At 36.9% G+C, this 23,210-nt stretch overlaps 1 protein-coding gene and 1 non-coding gene across 8 annotated transcripts in view; one reads left to right on the plus strand and one right to left on the minus strand.

Annotated features, from left to right (window-relative positions):
- Gbf1 (golgi brefeldin A resistant guanine nucleotide exchange factor 1) overlaps nt 1–23,210 on the plus strand; it is a 130,577-nt gene that overhangs the window by 22,482 nt on the left and 84,885 nt on the right. The gene's annotated exons all lie outside the window — the stretch shown is intronic.
- Nucleotides 1,067–1,139, minus strand: Trnaa-ugc (transfer RNA alanine (anticodon UGC)). The gene has a single exon. It is a non-coding gene; the product is annotated as a tRNA-Ala (tRNA).

Genomic DNA, 23,210 nt, shown 5'->3' on the forward strand with positions numbered 1-23,210 from the left:
GTTCCTCTATCCCATATATTTCCTATATACTAGAATAAGAAGCTAAATTAGATTCATGTTAAACATTACGGGTAAGTATACTTTATAGATACTTCATAGGTAATACTGTGTGTTTCATATGTTGTTGTTTTTGAACTGGGGATTAAACCCTGGGACATTTTGCCAGTGAGCTACATCTTCAGACTTTTTTTAGGGCCTCAGCCTCCCAAGTTACTGGGATTACAAGTGTGTGTGTCACCATGGCCAGCTGTGTTTGTTTTTTGAGATGGGGATCTCACTATGTTGCCCAGGCTGGTCTTGAACTCATGGGCTCAAGCGATCCTCCTTTCTCAGTCTCCTGAGAAGCTGAGACTATAGGTGTGTACCACCAAGCCCAGCTGTGTACTTTTATATCACTACAAGAGGCACATTTTACCGGGTTGTTCTGTTATTAGTGATTTTAAGTTGCCTTACTTGCTTCTGGTGGTGCCGCTATATCTACTCATTATAAAATATACTAATTTTTTTCTTTGTAATTAGCAAGTAACCCATGAAATAATAATATGAATATCCTAATAGTCACCCATTGAAAAGTCTTTGCTTGAATTATTTATTTTACTGGGTGACTCAGAATGATGATTTTCTGTTATTCATTCTATATTTACTAGCTGACATTCTTGCTAAGGAACTGCTTTCTCTCTTCAGTTGGAAGATAAACCATTTTCTCCTAAAAAAGGTGGGGTAAATGTTTATTTCCCTTTAATTATAAATTTTCAGAGTAGGAATTTGATGTTAATAATATTAGTGGGGTAGAGATTATAGCTCAATGGTAGAGTCCTTGCCAAGCACGGGTGAAACGCTAGGTTCAATCCTCAGCACCAAATAAAAATAAATAAAATAATGGTATTGTGTCCATCTACAATATATATATATATGTGTGTGTGTGTGTGTGTGTGTGTGTATGTGTATATATATATGTAAATAATACAATTAATTATAAGCATTAATCAGTATTATTTAAATTGTTTCAAGTTTGGCCAGAGAGAACCCCTTCAAACTGGTTCCCTTTTTTCTTTTCTTTTTTTTGGGGGGGTGCTGGGGATTGAACCCAGGGCCTTGTGCATGCAAGGCAAGTACTCTACCAACTGAGCTATATCCCCAGCCCCCTTTTTACTTTTGACATGACCACTTAGTAATTCATTGCTTTCTGGTATAGGCAGCCAACATTAAGCAGGGGGTTGGGGAACAGAATAAAATAGAAGTTATTAGTGCATCACATAAATAAGAATAATTAATGTTTTGTGAATCTTGGGTTTCAGTTTGAAATGTGTATGTTTTGGGTTGCAGTGTAAACTGTTGTTCTTTTGGTCATGGTCAAAAAAGTCAGAAAGCCTGGTAGAAAGAGCTTCTATTTATTCCTGTTCCAGCACTGGTTTGACTTTGTTTCTCTGAAATGTTATTTCTTGGGCAGGAAGACAGAGAGAGTGTTGAATCAGGGTGCCTCTCCTACCATTTTCTTGGCAGTCTGTAAAGGACTCCGTGAGGTGCCATATATGCCCCCTTGACTTTTGGGAAACAGTAGGAAATCTGAGTTTCATCCCTATCTGCTTCAGTCTCAGTTTCAGGAAAATAATTCTATTTAGATGGTTATTTCTGGATAACTCACCTTTTGCTAGGCAGAGAATAATTTGAGCCCATTTGAGTCATTATAGTCTTGGAGAATGTTAGAATAAATATTATTCCCCAAGGAAATAAGGATTGTAAATTTAATTATGACTGACAAGTCACTGGGATTACAGGTGTGTGCCACCACACCCAGCTCACAAATATTTCTTGAGCACCGGCTCTTTACCAGAAACTAGGTACGGAGACCTAGTTTTCAGGGGAACTGACACAGTTCCTGTTCTCATAAACTTTATGGTCTAGTGGGCTGGTGATTTGAGAGGCTCTGGAATTTGAGTGGACAACTGGGCACTGGTTTAAAGTCTGCCCAGCTTCCACATGTGACCTCAGGAAATTGTTGTATACACTGGTTTGTGGAAAGAGGTTCTAGGATGATCAGAACAACAGCAGTGGTGTTGTCTACATTGTATATCCCACCCTCACCCTCTGTCCCATCCCTGACTGCTTAGCAGTGACCATGGAAATACTATTTGTATGACAGCTTCATTAGCTACTTTAGGTCTTTGGTGTCTTAGGGCTGATTAGTCCATTTATATTGGCCTTTGATTAATCTGTGCATTTCAGAACTGAACTGATTGTACTATGGGATAAGATACATACAGTTGTACTATTAGGTAAGATAACTATGGCTGATTATCTTTTTTAAAAAATTTTTTTAGTTGTAGATGGACACAATACTTTAATTTTATTTATTTTTATATGGTGATTAAGATCAAACCCAGTGCCTCACACATTCTAGGCAAGCGCTCTACCGCTAAGCCCCAGCCCCAGCCCCATGGCTGATTATCTTTTTTATTTTTTTGGTACTGGGGATTGAACCAAGCACTGAACCACATCCCCACCCCCCTTTTTTATTTTTTATTTTGAAATAGATTCTCGCTGAATTACTCAGAGCCTTGCTAAATTGCTGAGGTTGGTCTTGAACTTGAGGTCTTCCTTCCTCAGCCTCTCAAGTCGCTGGGATTACAGGCATGTGCCACTGTGCCCTGTTGATTAACTTTTCTAAAAATAAAATTTACGTTTGCATTTTTGAGTCTTCTTAGCCTTGGTCTTCTGACACAATTGTTATAATTTTTAAAATCTAGGGCACAAAATAAAGATTTTAGGAACTATTTAGCTAAGGTGCTAAAAGAATGAGGAAAGCCCTTTTCTCCAACTAGGGTCTAATGGTTTCAGTTTTAAAATAATGTTAAGTGTTGACCAAGAGGTCTCATGTAAGGAAAGTAGTACCAAAACCCTTATAATGTTGGCTCCATAATTAGTAAAACATCCCATCATATATTTCTCCTTTGAATCCTAGAGAAAGGACATAGAGGTAGCCCTTGGAAACCTTGGTATCTCAGAATGTCCTCTTCCTTAGGAAAGGTATTCTTAGGGTTTTTAAGGGCAGAAAGAGGTAATGAGGTAGTAAAGTAATTAAACAATGATTAAGATCTTCCTAAAAGGGAAAGTTGAAATTGGATATTGGACTATAATTGTATTCCACAGAAAGACCTGTGACCTGTCATTTACTTGATAGTTAATAGTGTTCTGAATTTAAAGTGCAGTTCTTTTCCTCTTACTTCTTTTTTTCTGATGTGAGTGTACATCTGAGGTGTATTGTTAATAATGATTATAGCCAAATAATTTTTTTTAATGGTACTGGGATTAAACCCAGGGGTACTCTACCACTGAACCACATCCCCAGCCCTTTATATATATATTTTTTATTTTGAGATAGAGTCTCTCTCATTAAGTCTCTAAGGCTGTCCTTGAACTTGGAATCCTTTCTGCCTTAGCCTCCCAAATTGCTGGGATTATAGGTGTTACCACTGCGCCTGGCTTGTAGCCAAATATTTTTGTGACCACTGGTCTTTTTGTGACTTTGGCTGAGGATGCCAAGTTTTGGTTCAGCCTACCTAGACAGCGTTGTAGGGAAAGTAGTCAAGGGAAAATGGACTTCTGTTATTAGAATCCAAATAGGGCTCATTAATCCTCCCAAGTGAGCCCAAGATTAGCATCTTAATCAGTCTCATTTCAAGGGTTTTAAAAACTTATTCAATTCTTTAGGTTCTATAAGGGAGAAAATAAGCAGTAGCTTCCCTTGGTAGAACTGTTTTGTATTTAGGAAATGGGTGATTCTACCAGGTTCCTAAGTGATCCTAGATAAGCCACAGGCTTAGTTGTCAACAAAAGTGGATTGTGTGAATATAGTAAAGGAAAATAGAGAATGAGAAATATTTATGTTGGTAATAGTCTTCCTCCAGAAGCTCTAAAGTGAAGAAAAAGTTGGCTCACTTCTCTACCAGAGGTTGTTTATTGCTGTCTGGAGTGTGAGTTCAACCCCATTTCCCCAATTACCTAAATGGTGTCAGGACATTTCATTAGATCAACTGATGGTGAATATTTTAAAATTTTTTATTTGGAAGTAATTTTAAGCTTACAAAAAAATTCTCCCATATGTCCTTTTTTTAAAAAAAAAATTTTAAAACTTTATTTTATTTGTTTATATGGTGCTGAGGGAGGCTCAAACTCAGTGCTTCATACATACTAGGCAAGTACTCTACCCCTGAGCTATAACCCCATCCCCTCCCATATGTCCTTTTGCTATTTTTTAAAATTAAAAATGGCTATACCTTTCATTTGAAATTTGATTAATAGAATATTATTGATTTGGTACTTCTAATAAATAAGCCTAGTTTTATTTAATAAAGGACATAAATTTTATTTTAATAAGATTTATTCTAATTATAATCCTTAGTCGCAAATTTGCTATTTGTTTTTATTATTCTCTTTCTCATGATACACAAAGAATGTATATATCTAAAATTATTTTTTCTAAATCATTTGAGAGTGGGCTACATATGTCATGACCTTTTATTCCTTAATATGTCAGTGTATATTTTCTAAGGACAAGGATATTAATCTAAGTATAGTCATCAAGAAGTTCAACATTAATACAATAATTTACTATTCATACTCCAGTTTTATCAGTTGTCCAATAATAAAAGTTTTAGTGTTCCCAACCCCAAGGATCACCATTTATCTTGTTTCTTTAGTTTACTTTAATCTGCAATAGTTCTTCAATCTTTCTTTGCCCTTTATGACATTGACTTTTTTTTTTTAATAACTACAGGTCACTTTGGTTCATCCTTATGTTCCCCTTGTGTCCTCCTTCCATCCCTCTCTGTCTCTGTCTCTGTCTCTGTCTCTCTCTGTTTCTCATTTTGAGTTTGCCTTGTGTTTCCTCATGATTAAATTCAGGTTATGTGTGTCTGGCATGAATGAACATTCTACTACTAACTAATCAGACTAACTACTGATATTGTATCCTTCTCAGGGTATCACATCCATTGATCACTTGGTCATTAGCTGGTTTCTTTACAGATGTAATTTCCCCTTGGAATTAATAGGCCATTTATGGGGAAATATATGAAGGCCATATTCTTCATTACCGCTTCCTCCAGTTTTTCATCCATTGTTGAGTATTGCCTGAAAGAATTTCAGCTTGCAGTGATGGCGGATTTTGAATGGTTGCTTACAAATTTATTTGTTTATGTGTGTTGCTGGGGATTGAACCCAGAGCCTGGAATATGCTAGGCCAGTGCTCTACCACTGAGGTATATCCCCAGCCCCAAAATATTTGTTTTTAAAAATGATTAGATTTTATGTGTGGACCCAAACTATCTTCCTAGCTTGCTTGTGTTAGTTTCTCTTCCTATGACAATTTCATATCCTAAATGTCTATATTTTATGGTTTTGGTGATTCCAGTTTTGTTTTGTTTTGTTTTGTTTTTAATGTAGTAATTACAAAGAGTTGAAAATTGGAAAAGAATTGGTTCAATGTGTCGTAACTGGGGCTTGGTAATTATGGCAACATTACCAACAGGAATTTGTTCTCCACTCAACCAACAGCATAAATGTTTTCATCTAAGCCAGACTAACAACAGTCATGTGAAGTGGACTCCCTTTTATTTTTCTCCCCCACTTCTGATTTTTGGTGGTGCTGGGGATTGAACCCAGGGCCTCTAGCATGCTACGCACATGCTCTACTGAGGTGTACCATAAACACTCCCCCTACTTTTTTGGTTGTTGTTATGGGGATTGAACTCAGGGGTGCTTAACCACTGAGCAACATCCCCTGCCCCCACCTTTTTTTTTTTTTTTTAATACTAATTTTTTGGTTGTAGTTGGATGCAATACCTTTATTTTATTTATTTTTATGTCGTGCTGAGGATCGAACCTAGGGCCTCACACATGCCAGGCGAGTGCTCTACCACTGAGCAACAGACCTAGCTCCCCCCGAACCTTTAAAATTTTTTTTTAGTTGTATTATTTTATTTATTTATTTTTAGCAGTGCTGAGGGTTGAACCCAGTGCCTCACACATGCTAGGCAAGCACTCTCCTACTGAGCTATAGCCCCAGTCCTCCCCAGCCCCAGCCCTCTTTTATACTTTGAGACAAAGTCTCACTGAGTTGCTTAGTTCCTTGCTAATTTGCTGAGGCTGGCTTTTAACTCTTGATCCTCCTGCCTCAGCCTCCAGAGCTATTAGGATTATAAGCAGGTGCTACTGTGCCTGGCTCCTCCCCCTGCTTTTAATAAGTGAGACTGGCTATGAATTCATGATCATATTTCACATTGTATTCCCAAATCACTTTAAAAGCTTGATTGGGGTTTGAGGTTGTAGCACAGTGGTGGCGCACTTATCTGGCATGTGTGAGGCACTGGGTTTGATCCTCAGCACCACATAAAAATAAATAAATAAAATAAAGGTATTGTGTCCATCTACTAAAAAATATTTTAAAAAATTTTTAGTAGATGGATACAATATTTAAAAAAAACTAAAAAAATATTTTTTTTTATTTTTTATTTTTTTTAGTTATCGGCAGACACAACATCTTTGTTGGTATGTGGTGCTGAGGATCGAACCTGGGCCGCACGCATGCCAGACGAGCGCGCTACCGCTTGAGCCACATCCCCAGCCCACTAAAAAAATATTAAAAAAAAAAAAAAAAAAGCTTGATTGGGCTCATTAAGAATTTCCACTTGGGCTGGGGATGTGGCTCAGCAGTAGAGCACTCGCCTAGTGAGGCCCTGGGTTCGATCCTCAGCACCACATAAAAATAAATAAATAAACTAAAGATATTGTGCCCAACTACAACTAAAAATAAATGTTAAAAAAAAAAAAGAATTTCCGCTTAAGGGTTGGGGTTGTGGCTCAGTGGCAAAGCACTTGCTTCAAACATGTGAGGCACTAGGTGTGATCCTTAGCACCACATAAAAATAAATAAACAAAATAAAGGTATTGTGTCCATGTGTAATTAAAAAAAAAAAAAAAGAATTTCCACTTAAGTTTTTAAAAATCTATAAAGTTTGGAAATGCCCATTGTCCAGGAGATTTAAGAAAGAAAAAGGTTAGAAAAACATTTCCTCGTCACCCCTTTCTATCCTTCCCTCTTATTTCTCTGCATTTTTCCTTTTGCTTTCACTTTCTTTTTATTCTTTTGAAGGATCTGATTAATATGTGTGACTGAATCTCCTTTGAAAAGAAAGAGAAAAAGAAGTATTGGTCTTTAGGCTCAAGTTCTTTGCTGGTATTACTGTGGAGACTAGACTAATAATATGACAATTACTAATGAAAGCCTTATCAGTTATCAGTTATATTTTATTAAAGGAATCTTGCTTATGATTTTTTTTAAAGATTTCTTTTTTTAATTGTAGATGGACACAATGCCTTTGTTTATTTATTTATTTTTTATGTTGTGCTGAGTGTTGAACCCAGTGCCTCACACATGCCAATCGAGCACTGTACCACTGAGCCACAACCCCAACCCCTGCTTATGATTTTTTAAAATAATTATTTTACTTTATTTATTTATTTTTATGTGGTGCTAAGGATCAAACTCATTGCCTCACATGTGCTAGGCAAGTGCTCTGCCACTGAGCTACAGCCCTAGCCTTGCTTATGATTCAAAAACAGAAAGGGAGAGAGAAAAAAATAGGGAAAGAAAAGTAAAGAGAGGCAGAAGAATGAACCAAAAGGGGCAAAAGAAAAGAACTTGGGATGTTGCGGGCAGGGTGGGAGAGAAGGACCAAGAATACAGAGTTGCTAAAATAGGAAAATTGAAGTTACCGTAGCATTTACCTTTACCCAGTCCAGTGTTGGGGCTTTGTCCTTTTCATTAGAGTGTGCTGTGAAGTAGGGTGAAGTGGGGTGAATGAAACAGTCATATCCTTGACTCCTTGGATCCATCTACTCAGAACTGAAGTGTTCACCCTGTAATAAGGTGACTTGATAGCCTGATCCTAGTGGGTTAGGGTGGAAGAGGCTATTAAGTGATGTTTTTTGGCTGGCTAGCATTAACAGAGTTATTTTTAACCTCCTATTTCAATCTCTTCATTGTTCAGGTTCCTCTACTGGCTACCATGAGAGCAGTCAAAATTAGCAACTATATGAAATGAAGTACCTCTTGTCTCCCCAGTCACTTCCAAAATAAACAGGGAGTAATACTCTTCGTATTTTGTCTCACTTTACTCTGAAGGCTAGCAGTAGAGGAAACATGGATTAGTGTGTAGTGATTTCTAGGCTCTGCCCTCTGGACAGATTCCCCTCTGAGTGCTCCAGCTGAGTGACAGGACCATGTGGCAAAAGTGCAGCTGGAAGTATATCATCAGCAGATTTGGGTTGGGTAAATATAGCAGGAGCAGGATGTCAGTGTGGGAGATGGATTGTTCTGGGAAAGGAAGTGTTGTCTTTCGTCTGAGAAACAATTTCCTGTACTTCTGGGACTTTTGCTTTCTTCTTCTTCTTTTTTTTCCCAGGGTAGAATAGGAGTTGGCCGGGGTTGGGTACACTTGTTGAATTCTATCTCTGGATGTCTGTCTGTTTCTACATTTGAAGTTGGGAGTAGAAATCAGATTTATTAGGACCACTTAGGAAATATACCTGAGAAATAGCTATACCCATGCCTTTTATTTTACTTTCTGCAGTCTTAAATTAAAGCACCTGCTAGCTTAGAGCCTCTTTGTAAAAAGTAACTCTTCTTTGGGTAAAATAGATAAGTTGAGAGGCAAAAATAATTATACAAAGAAAATCAGCTCTATTGAAAGTCAGACATGAGGCACCAACTGGCAGGAAACAGCTGTGATGTTTCTGGGGGCTAAGTTTTTCCACCCCAGATTTTAACTCTTCAGTCTCTCCCTATTATCTCAGCTACTTAAGATGGTTGAGCATGTACTAACACTACATGAAAGACTAAACCTATAAATTGTATGATATTTTAAAGTTGACTAGAACTTTACAATTTATTGTTTTGTATTTTAAACATTCTTTTAAATAGTCTTTTGTTTTAGAACAGATTTAGATTTACAGAAAAGTTGTAAAGTTTCCATATACCCTACACCCAGTTTCCCCTATTATTAACATTTTATCTTAGTTTGATATATTTGTTACCTTTAATGAAACAATATTGATATATTATTATTTTTTTTAGAATTTAACCTCTATTTTTTATTTACTATGTTTTTTAACTTTTTCCCTTTTTAAAATTTTAATTTGTTATATATGACAGCAGAATGCATTCCAATTCACATTACACACATAGAGAGCACAATTTCTCATATCTCTGGTTGTACACAAAATAGAGTCACACCATTTGTGTCTTCATACATGAACTTAAGGTAATGATGTCCATCTCACTCCACCGTCTTTCCTACCCCCATACCTCCTCCCTTCCCCTCCCTCTTCTTTGCCCTATCTAGAGTTCATCTAATCCTCCCATGCCCCCCACCACCCACATTATGAATCAGCATCCTTAAATCAGAGAAAACATTTGGCATTTGTTTTTTTTGGGATTGGCTAACTTCACTTAGCACTCCAACTTCATCCATTTACCTGCAAATGCCATGATTTTATTCTCTTTTAGTGCTGAATAATATTCCATTGTGTATATATACACCACATTTTCTTTACCCATTCATCTACTGAAGGGCATCTAGGTTGGTTCCAGTTTAGGTATTGTGAATTGTGCTGTTATAAACATTGATATGGCTGTGTCCCTGTAGTATGCTGTTTTTAGATCCTTTGGGTATAGATGGAGGAGTGGGATAGCTGGGTCAAATGGTGGTTCCATTCCCAGCTTTCCAAGGAATCTCCATACTGCTTTCCATATTGGCTGCATCAATTTTCAGTCCCACCAACAATGTATGAGTGTGCCTTTTCCCACATCCTCACCAACATTTATTGTTGTTTGTATTCTTAATAGCTGCCATTTTGACTGGAGTGAGATGAAATCTTAGAGTAGTTTTGATTTGCATTTCTCTAATTGCTAGAGATAATGAATATTTTTTCATATATTTGTTGATTGATTGTATATCATCTTCTGAGAAGTGTCTGTTCAGTTCCTTGGCCCACTTATTGATAGGGTTATTTGGGGTTTTTTTGGTGTTAACAATTTTGAGTTCTTTATGTATCCTAGAGATTTGTGCTATATCTGAAATGCATGTGGTAAACATTTGTTCCCAAATTGTAGGCTCTCTATTTACCTAACTGATTGTTTCTTTTGCTGGGAAGAAGCTTTTTAGTTTGGATTCATCCTATGTATTAATTCTTGATTTTAATTCTTGCACTAGAGGAATCTTATTAAGGAAGTTGGGGCCTAATCTGACAAGATGGAGATTTGGGCCTACTTTTTCTTCTAATAGGTTCAGTGTCTCTGGTTTAACCCAGGTCCTTGATCCACTTTGAGTTGAGTTTTGTGCATGGTGAGAGATAGGGGTTTAATTTCATTTTGTTGCATATGGATTTCCAGTTTTCCTAGCACCGTTTGTTGAAGATGCTATCTTTTCTCCCATGTATGTTTTTGGCACCTTTGTCTAATATAAGATATCTGTAATTATGTGGGTCAGTATCTATTTCCTCTTTCTGTATCATTGGTCCACAAGTATATTTTGGTGCCAATACCATGCTGTTTTTGTTATTATTGCTCTGTAGTATAGTTTAAGGTCTGGTATAGTGATGCCACTTGCTTCACTCTTCTTGCTATATTATTATTAATTAAAGTTCATACTTGATTCCTGTTTTCTTGGCTTTAACCTAATGGCCTTTTTCTGTTCCAGATCATATTATATTTAGTTTTCATGTCTTTTTAGGTTCTTCTTGGTTATGATAGTTTGCCTGTGTTTTTATCATTTAAGTTTCATAATATCTACCAAATAGATTACATTTTCCTTTTTAAAAAAATTTTTTTTTGTATTTGTAGATGGACAGAATGAATGCCTTTATTTTATTTGTTAATTTTTATGTGGTGCTGAGGATTGAATCCAGTGCCTCACACATGCTAGGCAAGCGCTCTGCCACTGAGCTACAGCCCCAGCCCCATATGTTTTCCTTTTATAGATAAAACTCAGGCACCAGGGAGGTTAATAGCATTTTCAGTAAAATTTTCTTTTCTTTTTTTTTTTTTTGGTGGTGCTGGGGATTGAACCCAGGGCCTTGTACATCTGAGGCAAGCACTCTATATCCCCAGCCCCAGTAAAATTTTCTATTACAATGTGATTATGACTTGGGAAAAAGTGATGAGGTAACTTATGTTGTTTTTTTATGTGGATGAGCACAGAATTAGCACTAACCTTCAGGTGAGCTATTTGCAGAAGAACAAGAGACATCAATATAGCTTTTTCCTGGACCCTTTTGCTACTTGGTACAAATTAACGATATTATTTTAATCACAAATCTTGGGGGGGAACCCTTTTTCTTGGTGATTCTGCTATGTCTAACAGGAGGTGATCATAGAAAATCCTAGGCTGGTTATCCAGAAGACCTGTTCTCTGGCAGCAGAATTTAGACTGCCTTTGGTCCCTGTTGTTGAGCACGAGATTCAATAGGAAGGTTTGTCAAGAGCATAACATATATATTAATACAACCAGGTTGTTCTAGCATGTGTGGAAATAACTATGTGAGAATAAGGAATGTGAAGTTTTCAGTTCCAGTGTCTAATTAGACAGGCTGAAGTTCTGGCTTGGGGTCAGGAGATTCACAGAATTGCAGTGCTGAGAGAAGAAAAATTAAAAATCCAGCAAGACCTGGCAAGTACTAGTACAGAGTGTCCTATGCAGAGGGATAAGTGAGGGGAAAAGGGGAAGAGAGGTAAAGTGGTATGTTACTAATGATCTTACTGTCAAATAATTATCTCAGTGCAGTGGAAACTGTGGAGGTGCAATCAGATTTTTTTTTTTTTTTTTTACTTTTACTATAAAATAATTTGTTATAACACAGCTTCAGCATGAGACACCTAAGTACAAGCAAACAGCACTCCTTACTACCCCACTGAGGGACTCTTCCCCGCCCCCCCTTGCATTGTGGACCTCTTCTATCAAATCTTTCAGATACTGGAAACCCTTGGCCAGAGACTCTGCCTTCTCTTTCAGAGCCTTGTTGTTGTTGTTGTTCCTCCTCCTCCTCCTCCTCCTCTTCTTCTTGTTCTTCTTCTTCTCCAATATTTTATTAGTTGTTGATGGACCTTTATTTTATTTATTTAATTATATGTGGTGCTGAGAATCGAACCCAGTACCTCACACATGTTAGGCAAGCGCTCTACCACTGAGCCACAAACCTAGCCCCACGTTCTTTTTTAGTTCTTTACATTCACCAGTGAGAGCCTCCTGTTCTGCTCTCTTCTTCTGGCAGTACCTGGTGCCTGCTGTCTTATTTTGCTCCATTTTTTTTTCAACTTTTTATCCAGCTTCTCGCCATTTACTTTTGGTATTACCCTCTTAACTTTAGGAGGGTCATAAGGTTTGGGGTGGTTAGAGCCACAAGGGACACCTGGAGATGGCAGGCTGACATTAGGAGAGCCTCTGGAGGTAGAAGGGCTATGCTGGAGAGAGCCCAGGTAGTACTCTGGGCTCATACAGATGCCACTGTCATTACCTGAGGAGGCATCTTCCTCCTTTACACCTGAGGGATCATGATACCATAAGCAATAGTCAGGCTTCCTCTCTCCCTCAGAGGTATCTATTTCACTGCCTAGCTCTATGGTAAAGGAATGATCTTTAGTGGACCCCTGGGGAAATGGAAAGAGATTGCAAGAATGTGAAGGGACAACCTGGTCTGTTTATGTTAAACTTTCTGGGAGATGGTCAATTAGGATCACTATTGGTGGGGGTGCTCCTTAATAGTTTCCTGGACTGGGGGGGGGGCGGGGCAAAGAGATCACATATGTCATCCAATGTGGCCAAAGCATAAACCATTAGGTCTTTTTTTTTTTTTTTTTTTTGTAGTTGTAGATGGAAAAGGTGCCTTTATTTTGTTTATTTTTATGTGGTACTAAGGACCGAACCCACTACCTCACACATGCTACGCAAGTGCTCCACCACTGAGCTACAGCCCAGCGCCTGCATCATCAGATCTTAAGGGAGGGAATAGCACATATTGCCTAGAGATGTAAAGATAGTACCTGGATCCTAATAGGTAAAGTGATCTTATTTAAGCTGATAGAAAGTAAGTATTTATTGATATCATTAACAATCACTTTTTATTACAGTAGTTTATTTTTTAAGTTAATGAGAAAGGGGGTAGTTCTCATTTTATGCTTTTATTATATAGAATTGTGAGCAAAGAGGTAGGTTTGGGACCCTTTGATAGTGACTTTTGCCCTCTTTGGTTAACTGAGCTGGAAAAGGCCTTACTTTTTCCCAAAAGGAAGCTGTGGAAATATTAATATCAAAAACAATAAGAATTTCATAAAGCTTGTGTATTGTGAATTTTCATGGCATCATGGAGTGGGATGGGGATGGGAAAGAATTATAAGCCACCAATTATAGGAATCTTAAGGCACAAGTAACGGAGACCTTCTGCTGGAATATTATTGAAGAGTGCAAAAGTGACAACAGTTTTCTGTAGTATTAAACACCACAGGATGAACTTCAAATTCTGAAAATGTTTTTGCCTCAACAGTTTGAAAGAGAAAAATGTGAAAGACAGAGACAGTATAAGGAATGAGTATACATGGGGCTGAAGTATAACTGAGTTGATAGAGTACTTGCCTCATATGTACAAGGCCCTGGGTTCAATCCCCAGCACCACAAAAAACAAACAAACAAACAAAAAATGAGTATTCAAAGTGCCTCTTTGAGAAAATCACATCCATTGGTGAGATTTTAGCTGTCTTTGATAGAAGAAATGCATTGGAATCTCTTGTTCAGAATGCAAGACAGGAGACAATGAAGTACCTGTTTCTCCAGAGAACTCGGAATTGAGCTCTGATGGAGGAGTGGAAAATTCCTTACTGTGGTTTCATATCATGTGAAATTTTCATGAGGGTTCAGTAGATGTAAGAGTGTCCAAGCAGGAGTTTGTAGCTGACTGAAGAAGCTAAGTTTCAGTAAGCCTGTAGTCAGAATACAGACAAAAGGCCCACTGACATTCCTTGTGGCAACCAATTTATTAAGTAGAAGGCTACCCAGGTATATTTCACTTTTGCAAGAATCCAAAGTGACTGCGCCATAGACTGAGGTGACTCTATAAAAGCTACAGAGGAGGGCTGTGGTTGTGACTTAGTTGTAGAGTGCTCACCTAGCATGTGTGAGACACTGGGTTTAATCCTCAGCACCACATAAAAATAAATAAATAAAATAGTCATTAAAAAAAAAAAAAGGCTGCAGAGGAAACACCATGGGCTTTAACTAGAACTTGCTCATAGTTTCCCAGAAGGGAAGCTTATATTCCATTAAAGTGCTTTAGAAAAATAAAGTCAAGGGCTGGGATTGTGGCTCAGTGTTAGAGCGCTCACCTATCACAGGCAGGACCCGGGTTCAATCCTCAGCACCACATAAAAATAAAGGCATTGTGTTGTGTCCATCTACACCTAAAAATATAATAAATGTTAAAAAAAAAGAAAAATAAAGTCAAATTAGAGATAAGAGAATTTTTAATTTTCAAAACTTTTTTAAAAAATTGAGGTGAAATTTATATAACATAAGATTAACCATTTAAAAGTGAACAGCTTAGTAGCATTTAATACATTTACAAAGTTGTACAACCATTACCTCTGTCTGGTTCCAAAACATTTTCATTATCCCAAAAGGAAATCCTGTACCCATTTTTTTAAAATTTATTTTTTAGGTGTAGATGGACACAACACAATGCCTTTTATTTTTTTTTTTTGTGGCATTGAGAATCGAACCCAGGTCCTGCCCGTGCTAGGCGAGCGCTCTACTGTTGAGCCACAATCCCAACCCTGTACCGATTTTTAATCCTGTACTGATTAAGCAAGTAGTCCTGGGTTTCCCCTGCACTGATGGCTGGTAACAACAATCTGCATTTCTCTTTTTATTGATTTACCTGTTCTGGATATTTCATTTCATTGTAATCATGTAATAATGTGCTTTTTGTGTCTGACTTCTTTCACTTCACTCTTTGAGATTTATCCATGCTAAAGCATGAATAAATCTGTCATTCCTTTTATGGCTGAATAATATTCCATTGTATGTGTTATCAGAATTTGTTTGTCCATTCATCCACTGAAGGACATTTAGATCGCTTCCACCTTTTGGCTAGTAATGCGTTTATCTGTATATATATCAGTTCTTCTGAATGTATACTTAGGAATGGAATTCCTGGGCCACATGGTAATTCTTTTTTTTTTTTTTTTTTTTTTTGTGGTGCTGGGGATTGAACCCATTGCCTTGTGCTGCATGCAAGGCAAGCTCTCTACCAGTTGAGCTATATCCCTAGCCCACCATATGGTAATTCTGTGTTTTAACTTTTTGAGGAATTGTGAAATGGGTTTCTTGGCAGCTGAACTACTTTTATATTTTCATAAACCAGTGCACAAGGGTTTTCATTTTTTCTACATCCTCATCAACACTTTTTTTTTGTTTGTTTTGCTTTTTTTTTTTAACAACAGAGGCCATTTTTAAAAATATTTTTAGTTGTAAATGGATCTTTTATATGTGGTGCTGAGGTTTGAACCCAGGGCTTCACGCATGCCAGGCAAGCGCTCTACCACTGAGCTACAACTCCAGCCCTTGTTTTTTTTTTTTTGTTTGTTTGTTTTAATATTTGTTTTTTTAGAAGTAGTTGGACACAATACCTTTATTTTATTTATTTATTTTTATGTGGTGCTGAGGATCGAACCCAGGGCCACGCATGTGCTAGATGAGCGCTCTACCACTGAGCCACAATCTTAGCCTCTTGCTTTTGTTTTTTAAAGCTCCAAAAGTTTTTGAGACTGATTAGGACTTTGATAATAGAGTTTTGTTTGTTTGTTTGTTTGTTTTTGGTACATGGGATTTAACCTGGTGATACTTAATCATTGAGCTACATCCTCAGCCCTTTTAAAAAAATTTTTTTTTTTTTTTAATTTTGAGATGGAGTCTCACTGAGTTGTGTAGGGCCTCACTAAATTTGTGAGGCTGGCCTTGAATTTACAATCCTCCTGTCTCAACCTCCTGAGCAGCTGAGATTACAGGCATGTACCTCTGTACCTGGCTTCTTTCTGGTTCTTATGCATTTCCTGGCATGCTTCTCTTGAAGTAACTGGATGGTTCTTCTAAGTTAAATAAGGTACTGAGGTTTTAACTTCTGTGCAAAATAATGTCTTTCTTCCAAAAATTTCCTCAAACATAGTGACAATAGCTTATTCTGGGTGCCTAGACAGGATTGAAATATGACTTAATAACAATAACAAAAAAGTGTTAGTTACTTTGGATCTTGGGAGAAGATAGCATTTCTGTGTTCATCTGCCATCAGAATCCTGGATTAGGCAATGGGCTGGTCTTGCTGACTATACAGGAGGCTCAGTTTGCTTACAGATTGCCAGTTTATTTACCTGTTTGTGGAATACCTTCAGAAGAGGGGATTGCTCTAATTCCTGATAAGTGATTAGTTCTTTTTAAGGTACTATATAAATTGATTTCAGTTGTTACTCCACTACTTACTTATTTACTTATCTGTTTTGTAGTGTCAGAGATTGAATCCAGGGCCTTATTCGTATAATATACATGCTCTACCACTGAGCTATAATCCCAGCCCACCCTTCTCTTTTTTAGTTCACCAATTTCTATTTGTTAAGTCTATATGTTTGTGATTTGTCTAATAGTAGTCACTATGATTAATGTTTTGGTGTGTCTTCTCTAAATTTATTTTTCTCTTATGAAAATTATTTTGTTTTGTGGAAGGAGAAAGCTGAAGCAGGAATCTTAGGCATTGAAATTTCTAGTTCTCTCAGTTTTCTCTAGAAATCTAGCTTTCCATTTTTCTTCATATATATATATATATATATATATATATATATATATATATATATATATATATATATATATATATTTAGTTCTCAATGGACCTGTATTTTATTTTATTCATTTGTGGTGCTAAGAATCAAACCCAGTGCCTTGCACATGCTAGGCAAGTGCTCTACCATTGATCTATGACCCCAGCCCCTCCATTTTTCTTCTTGACACTGTTTTCTCTCATTTATATGTTGAGCTATTCTTCTAACTTTTAGAAAAATTATTTTTTGCTATTTAATGTGTTTGCTCTATTTTTTCCTTGAAATATTATAAATCAGAATACATTTCTGTGTTATTGCTACCATTGATTACCTTTTAAAAAATTAAGTTTAAACAAGTTTCAAAATAAACAAAAATAATCTTACTGTACCCCTCTACCCACCAATACATACTGGTGTTGGGTTTGCAAATGCGTCCTAACCATTTGATCAAACAGAGTCATACTTTGAATAAGGCTTTATTGTCAGGTGTGATGAATGACAGGTATGTCTGGATTTGGTCTTGAGAGATTTGGGGATGTAAAAGCATGAGTTTTTTTTTTTTTTTTTCCCTCTTCCCATAATATACCATGGTCTATAATAGGTTGAGTTGTAACATTCATTAAACCACTCCTCACATTCCCTGTTTTCAAAGCTTATCGGGATGACTTTGATTTAGTTATTTGGAACCAAAAAGGCAGTTTGTGAAGGAAGGTCTAGAGTTATGTAGCAGTAATATATCAGAGATCAGACTTAGGTCCCAGTGGGATTATTCCCCAGGATTTATTTGCCTGGAAGTACACATAGGAGCCAACTGGTATGTATAGAAAGCTTTGCTGGAATGCAAATTGGACACATTTTGTCGGGACCTGTAGGGGATTTTCACTGCTTCATAATTTTTCAAAGGTTTGTTATACATCAGACAGTCACTGCCTCTTCTTTAAATCTTTAAATCCCCCCTCTTTTTCCTGTTGTAAAGGTCAGATTTTTTTTGACAACTGTGTGCAGGAACAAGATTTGCTAAATCCCTTCATTTTTATTCATACAAATATCGGAATTCAGTGAGCATCAGTTATCCCAGCATTTAGAGGTAAGGAAAACTCAGGGAGAATCTTGTGAATCTCAGCTTAGTGCCAGGCATATATCTCTAGGGATAAATTTGCTGCTTCAACTTTAACCCTTGATTGCTCTGAGATAACACCCTCACAGTGGCTTCCTTGTATAGGAAACCTACCTTTAACCCCACATTTAGGCTGCAGGATAGGTAATAAAACTATTGAAAGGGGACTGTGCTGGACTTTTCTGATGGGGCCATTTTAACTGTAACAGTCCTTAGATTAGTGTTGGAAGAGATGGACATTTTATTCCCTCTAGTGAAGACTCTTTAGCTTTTAGTGCTGTCTTAGGCAATAGACCACTTATAATTTTTTTTAGTATATTTTTTTTTAGTTGTTGATGGACCTTTATTTTTATGTGGTGCTAAGAATCGAACCCAGTGCCTCACGCATAGGCAAGTGTGCTACTGCTGCGCCACAACCCCAGCTTCACCACTTATAATTTGATGATAATTTTCTTATCCAGCAGATGAAATCATGATATTATCTTATAGTTTCCCCAACAAACTTCCTTAGTCTGATATTATGTTTTCATGTTATCTATTTCTGTATAACAAATTATCACAAGACATGGGAGCCTAAATTTTTTTTTTTTATGTTTCAGTTTCTGATGGTCATGAATCTGGGTGCTGATTAGCTAGTATCTTTTTTGGCTTAGTGTTTCTCAAGGTATCAACCAGGGATTTAATTATTTGAATGTTTGACTGACCTGGAGGATCCATTTCCAAGCTTATTCATATGGCTATTGGTTAGAAGCCTCAGTCCTTATAACATGGGCCTCTCAGTAGAGCTTCTGATAACATGAAAGCTGGTGTTCTCTGAGGCAAATGATGAGAGAGAGAGAGAGCGAGAGCGAGAGAGCAGAAGCCAAACTTTTTCTTTTATCTTTTGTGGTGCTGAGTATCAAATACCAGTACCTCACACATGCTAAGCACACACTGTACACTGAGCTTTAACTCCAGCCCCGAAGCTATACTTTCTTGTCCAACCCAGCCTCAGAAGTAACATACCACCCCTTTTGCCATACAGTTTTGGTCAGAAAACCAACCCTGATACATATGCAAGGTGATTACACAAAGTCATTGGAAGTCCTCTTGGAGGCTGGCCTAGCAGGAAATTAAATGGAAAATTTCAGATGTTCACTGAGATAATAAAGGTTTTGGGGGTGAGTCCTAGGGATTGAACCCAGGGGCACTGTGCCTCTGAGCCACATCCATAGTCCTTTTTATTTTTTATTGAGACAGGATATTGCTAAGTTGCTTAGGACCTTGCTAAGTTGCTAAGGCTGGCCTTTAACTTGCGATCCTCCTACCTTAGTCTCTTGAATTGCTATAATTTCAGGTGAATGCCACTGTTCATGGCCATTTTTTTTTAATCTAAAAATTCATGCCTGAGAAAATCCACTGGGTATTTTTGTTTGTATTTTGGCTTAGAATCAGAGAGGATCCAAAATTGTGTCTAACTCTATAGAATAAAGGTAACATACTATAACTATAAATAAAATAACAGCCGAGTGTGATAACACACTCTTATAATCCCAGCTACTTGGGAGACTGATGAAGGATTGTAAGTTTGAGGCCAGCATCAGCAACTTAGTGCGACCCTGTCTCAAAGTAAAATTTAAAAAGGGATGGGGATGAAGCTCAATGCCAGAGGATTTGCCTCACATACGCAAGGCCCTGGGTTCAATCCCCAGTACTAAAAAAAAAAAAGATTTTAAAAAAAGTCAGTCAGTCAATCAATAAAAGTAACAGCAGGCAAACAAGGACAAAAACATTTGTACCATAAAAATCACTATTTACTTCCTCTAATCCTTATCATTGTATAGACATAATTTAATAGTTTAATCAATATGCCATATTAGCGAGGCATGTTGGTGCCCACCTATAATCCCAGTGACTCAGGAGGCGGAAGCAAGAGGATCATGAGTTCAAAGCCAGCCTCAGCAATTTAATGAGGCTCTAAGCAACTCAGTGAGACCCTGTCTCTCAATAAAATACAAAAAGGGCTGGGGATGTTGCTCTATGGTTGAGCACCCCTAGGTTCAATCCCTGGTTATCCCCCCAAAAAAATCCATATTATTATTATTATTTTTAATATTTATTTTTCAGTTTTCGGCGGACACAACATCTTTGTTTGTATGTGGTGCTGAGGATCGAAGCCCGGCCACACGCATGCCAGGCGAGCGCACTACTGCTTGAGCCACATCCCCAGCCCATTATTTTTATCATTTAACATAATTTCACACAAAATTTACCATGCATATACTGATATATTTATCACCTTTAATGATAATATAAAAATATATTGAATTAGAATGCCATATGTTGGCTATTCTTTAATTTTTAATTTGTTCTGTAACATTGTTTTTATTTTTAATTTTTTAAATGAATAATTGTACCATTAGTAGGGTGACTACATCTTATAGCTGTGCTACATCCTGAATTGAATTTTATAACATATTTATCTTTGCTAATTTAATAGACAACATGATGCCTTTACAATTTCTTTTGCTTTAATTACTAGCATTTTCTCAAGTGTTTTACTGTTGGGGCTTTTCATTATCTGTTCTCTTTTGCTACATATTTGACAGAAACTGAATAGTATTCTCTCAGGTTTGTATCAAATCCTTTTATATTTAGATAATTCTTTTTGTCTTTTCATATTTATTGCCAGCATCTTTTTTAATCTTTTTCACATTATTTTGGGCTAGTTTCATCTTAGGTATCTTTGATGCTTACAGAAAGTTGCTTATGCATCACCTAGTTTATTGGTGCTTGAAGTGTAGAAATGAGAGTTCCTGAATGAGCCTTTGGCTCAAGAGTGTGCTTGGGAGCAGCAGTGTTTGTGGAGAGTAGGAATCTAAGATGTAAGGAGGGGAGATGAGGACAAGAGTGACACCATATCTATAAATACCCTAAGATCTAGCTTTGTACTTTGAAATAGGAATTAGATCACTTTTATTGTCTTCTCTAAGTTATTTTCTAGTTGACCATGGAGAAGGGCCATTAGGACTTCAAGAGAAAATTGTTACTCTTTCAGCCCTCAGGAAAGTGAAAAGAGCTGATACTTATCAGTTCAGCCTCTTGTTGGGTGTAAGAACTTGTTTTAACTAGGGGGAAAAAAAACTAATTAGAAATAATTTATTTCTTTTCTTTTTTTTTTAAAGATAAATATCCCATTTTTAAATATATTTATTTTTATGTGATGCTGAGGATCAAACCCAGGGCCTCACAAATGCGAGGCAAGCATGCTACCACTGAGCTACAGGCCCAGCCCTAGAAATAATTTCTTAGATTCCTAAATAAGAAAGTAGAATTCTAAACAATGAAAGGTCTTGTCTTTATTCCTTCACCATGGTACCATTGCTGTGAATGGATTGATCATATGAAAGAAGAGGTAGTGACTTAGTAATTGTCTTTCCCACCATTGACAAAGATCCTGTTTTACCTCTATTATAGGCTACCATGGTCATTATCATTGGACTCTATGCAGAGTTATATACCCATCATCCTAGAATTTTTTCTAAGCCCTAGTTCCTAATATTTTCCTAATATTTCCTAATATTTCATTACAAGTAATATTTACTTGTAATGAAAATTCAATGTTGGAATATTACAGAATACAATTTAAAGAGGAGAATATATACAATATTTTCTTCTGTGCCTTTTAAGATAGTCTACTTTACAATCCCCTTTGTCTTTTGGTTGTTCAATTAAGCCAGTTTTCAAATAAACTCTGCTATAAATTTATCATATAGTCTTGTAATGGTCATTTACTTTCAAGTGAATAATTCCAAGGTTTTTGGATCTCTTAAAAATTTCAGTAATTCTTAAAATTGATTAATTTTGCACAAATGTCAAGTGAACCTCATCTATTTTGGTCTAACCTTTTTTTCATTAAAATATCTTGGGCTGGGGATGTGGCTCAAGCGGTAGCGCGCTCGCCTGGCATGCGTGAGGCCCGGGTTCGATCCTCAGCACCACATACAAACAAAGATGTTGTGTCCACCGATAACTAAAAAAATAAGTATTAAAATTCTCTCTGTCTCTCTCTGTCTCTCTCTCTCTTAAAACAAAAAAAAAATCTTACAGTCAGGCACGTTGGCCTGTGATCCCAGAGACTCAGGAAACTGAGACAGGAGGATTACAAGTTCAAGGGTAGCCTCAGTAACTTAGCAAGGCCCTGTCTCAAAATAAAAAGAGCTGGGAAATGTCACTCAGTGGTGGGTCCCTCAGTTTAATCCTTAGTGCCAAAAAACAAAATAAAACAACAGAAAAAAGTCTTACATTTTTTGCATTAATATATATCAGTTAAGGGCTGGGTTTGTGGCTCAGCGGTAGAGTGCTTGCCTCTCTCGTGTGAAACCCTGGGTTCGATCCTCAGCACCACATAAAAATAAATAAACAAAATAAAGATATTGTGCCCATGTATAACTAAAATATATCAGTTAAGCCTCAAAACAATCTTGTGAGATAAGCTCAAGAATGTGGAATAGCAGTCCCCAACACCTACCCTTTCTGTCATCTGCTCCTAGGGGCAATACCTTTCATCTCCTTTAGTAGATTCTTTTGGAATTTATTTCTCTATTTCTAGTTAACAACCTTGTATTTCTACTTCTTTTTTTTTTTTCTCACCTTAAACACAATCTAGTTGAGTTTTTTTGTTTCTCTGTTAATGTTTACAAGAATCAAATTATCTTAGGACTGTAAGAGACTTCAGGTTAGCTCTGAGTTGCTAATTATTGAGGTTGGGTTTGGGTACTTGGGAGTTTGTTAGTCTATTTACTTTTATATAATTTTGAAAATCTTCATAACAATTGTTTTAAAAAATAATTATAGCTGGGCATGGTGGTATACACCTATAAAACTAACAGTTTGGGAGGATGAGGCAGGGGGATTGTAAGTTCAAGGTCATTCTCAGCAACTTGGGAGATCCTCATTCAACATAAAAAGTAAAAAGGGCTGGGGATTCTTCAGTGCCCCTAGGTTAATTTCTCCATACCCTAATCAGTCAATCAAAGAATTGTATGGTTCAAAACCTCCTCTCCTTGGAGATGAGTGTTAAAATAAGGAGAAAAAGAATTCAGGTTAGGCTAGAACAAAGGCAGTTAGTTCTATTAGCTGTATGGATTAAGGGTTGCCGCTAGAGCCTTAATAGTATATTCACTTTAATAAATACGT

The sequence above is a fragment of the Marmota monax genome, unplaced genomic scaffold, assembly GCF_021218885.2.
Source record: "Marmota monax isolate L192 unplaced genomic scaffold, Marmota_monax_Labrador192_F-V1.1 WCK01_AAM20220418_F8-fsc00004, whole genome shotgun sequence".
NCBI classification, from domain to species: Eukaryota; Metazoa; Chordata; class Mammalia; order Rodentia; family Sciuridae; genus Marmota; species Marmota monax.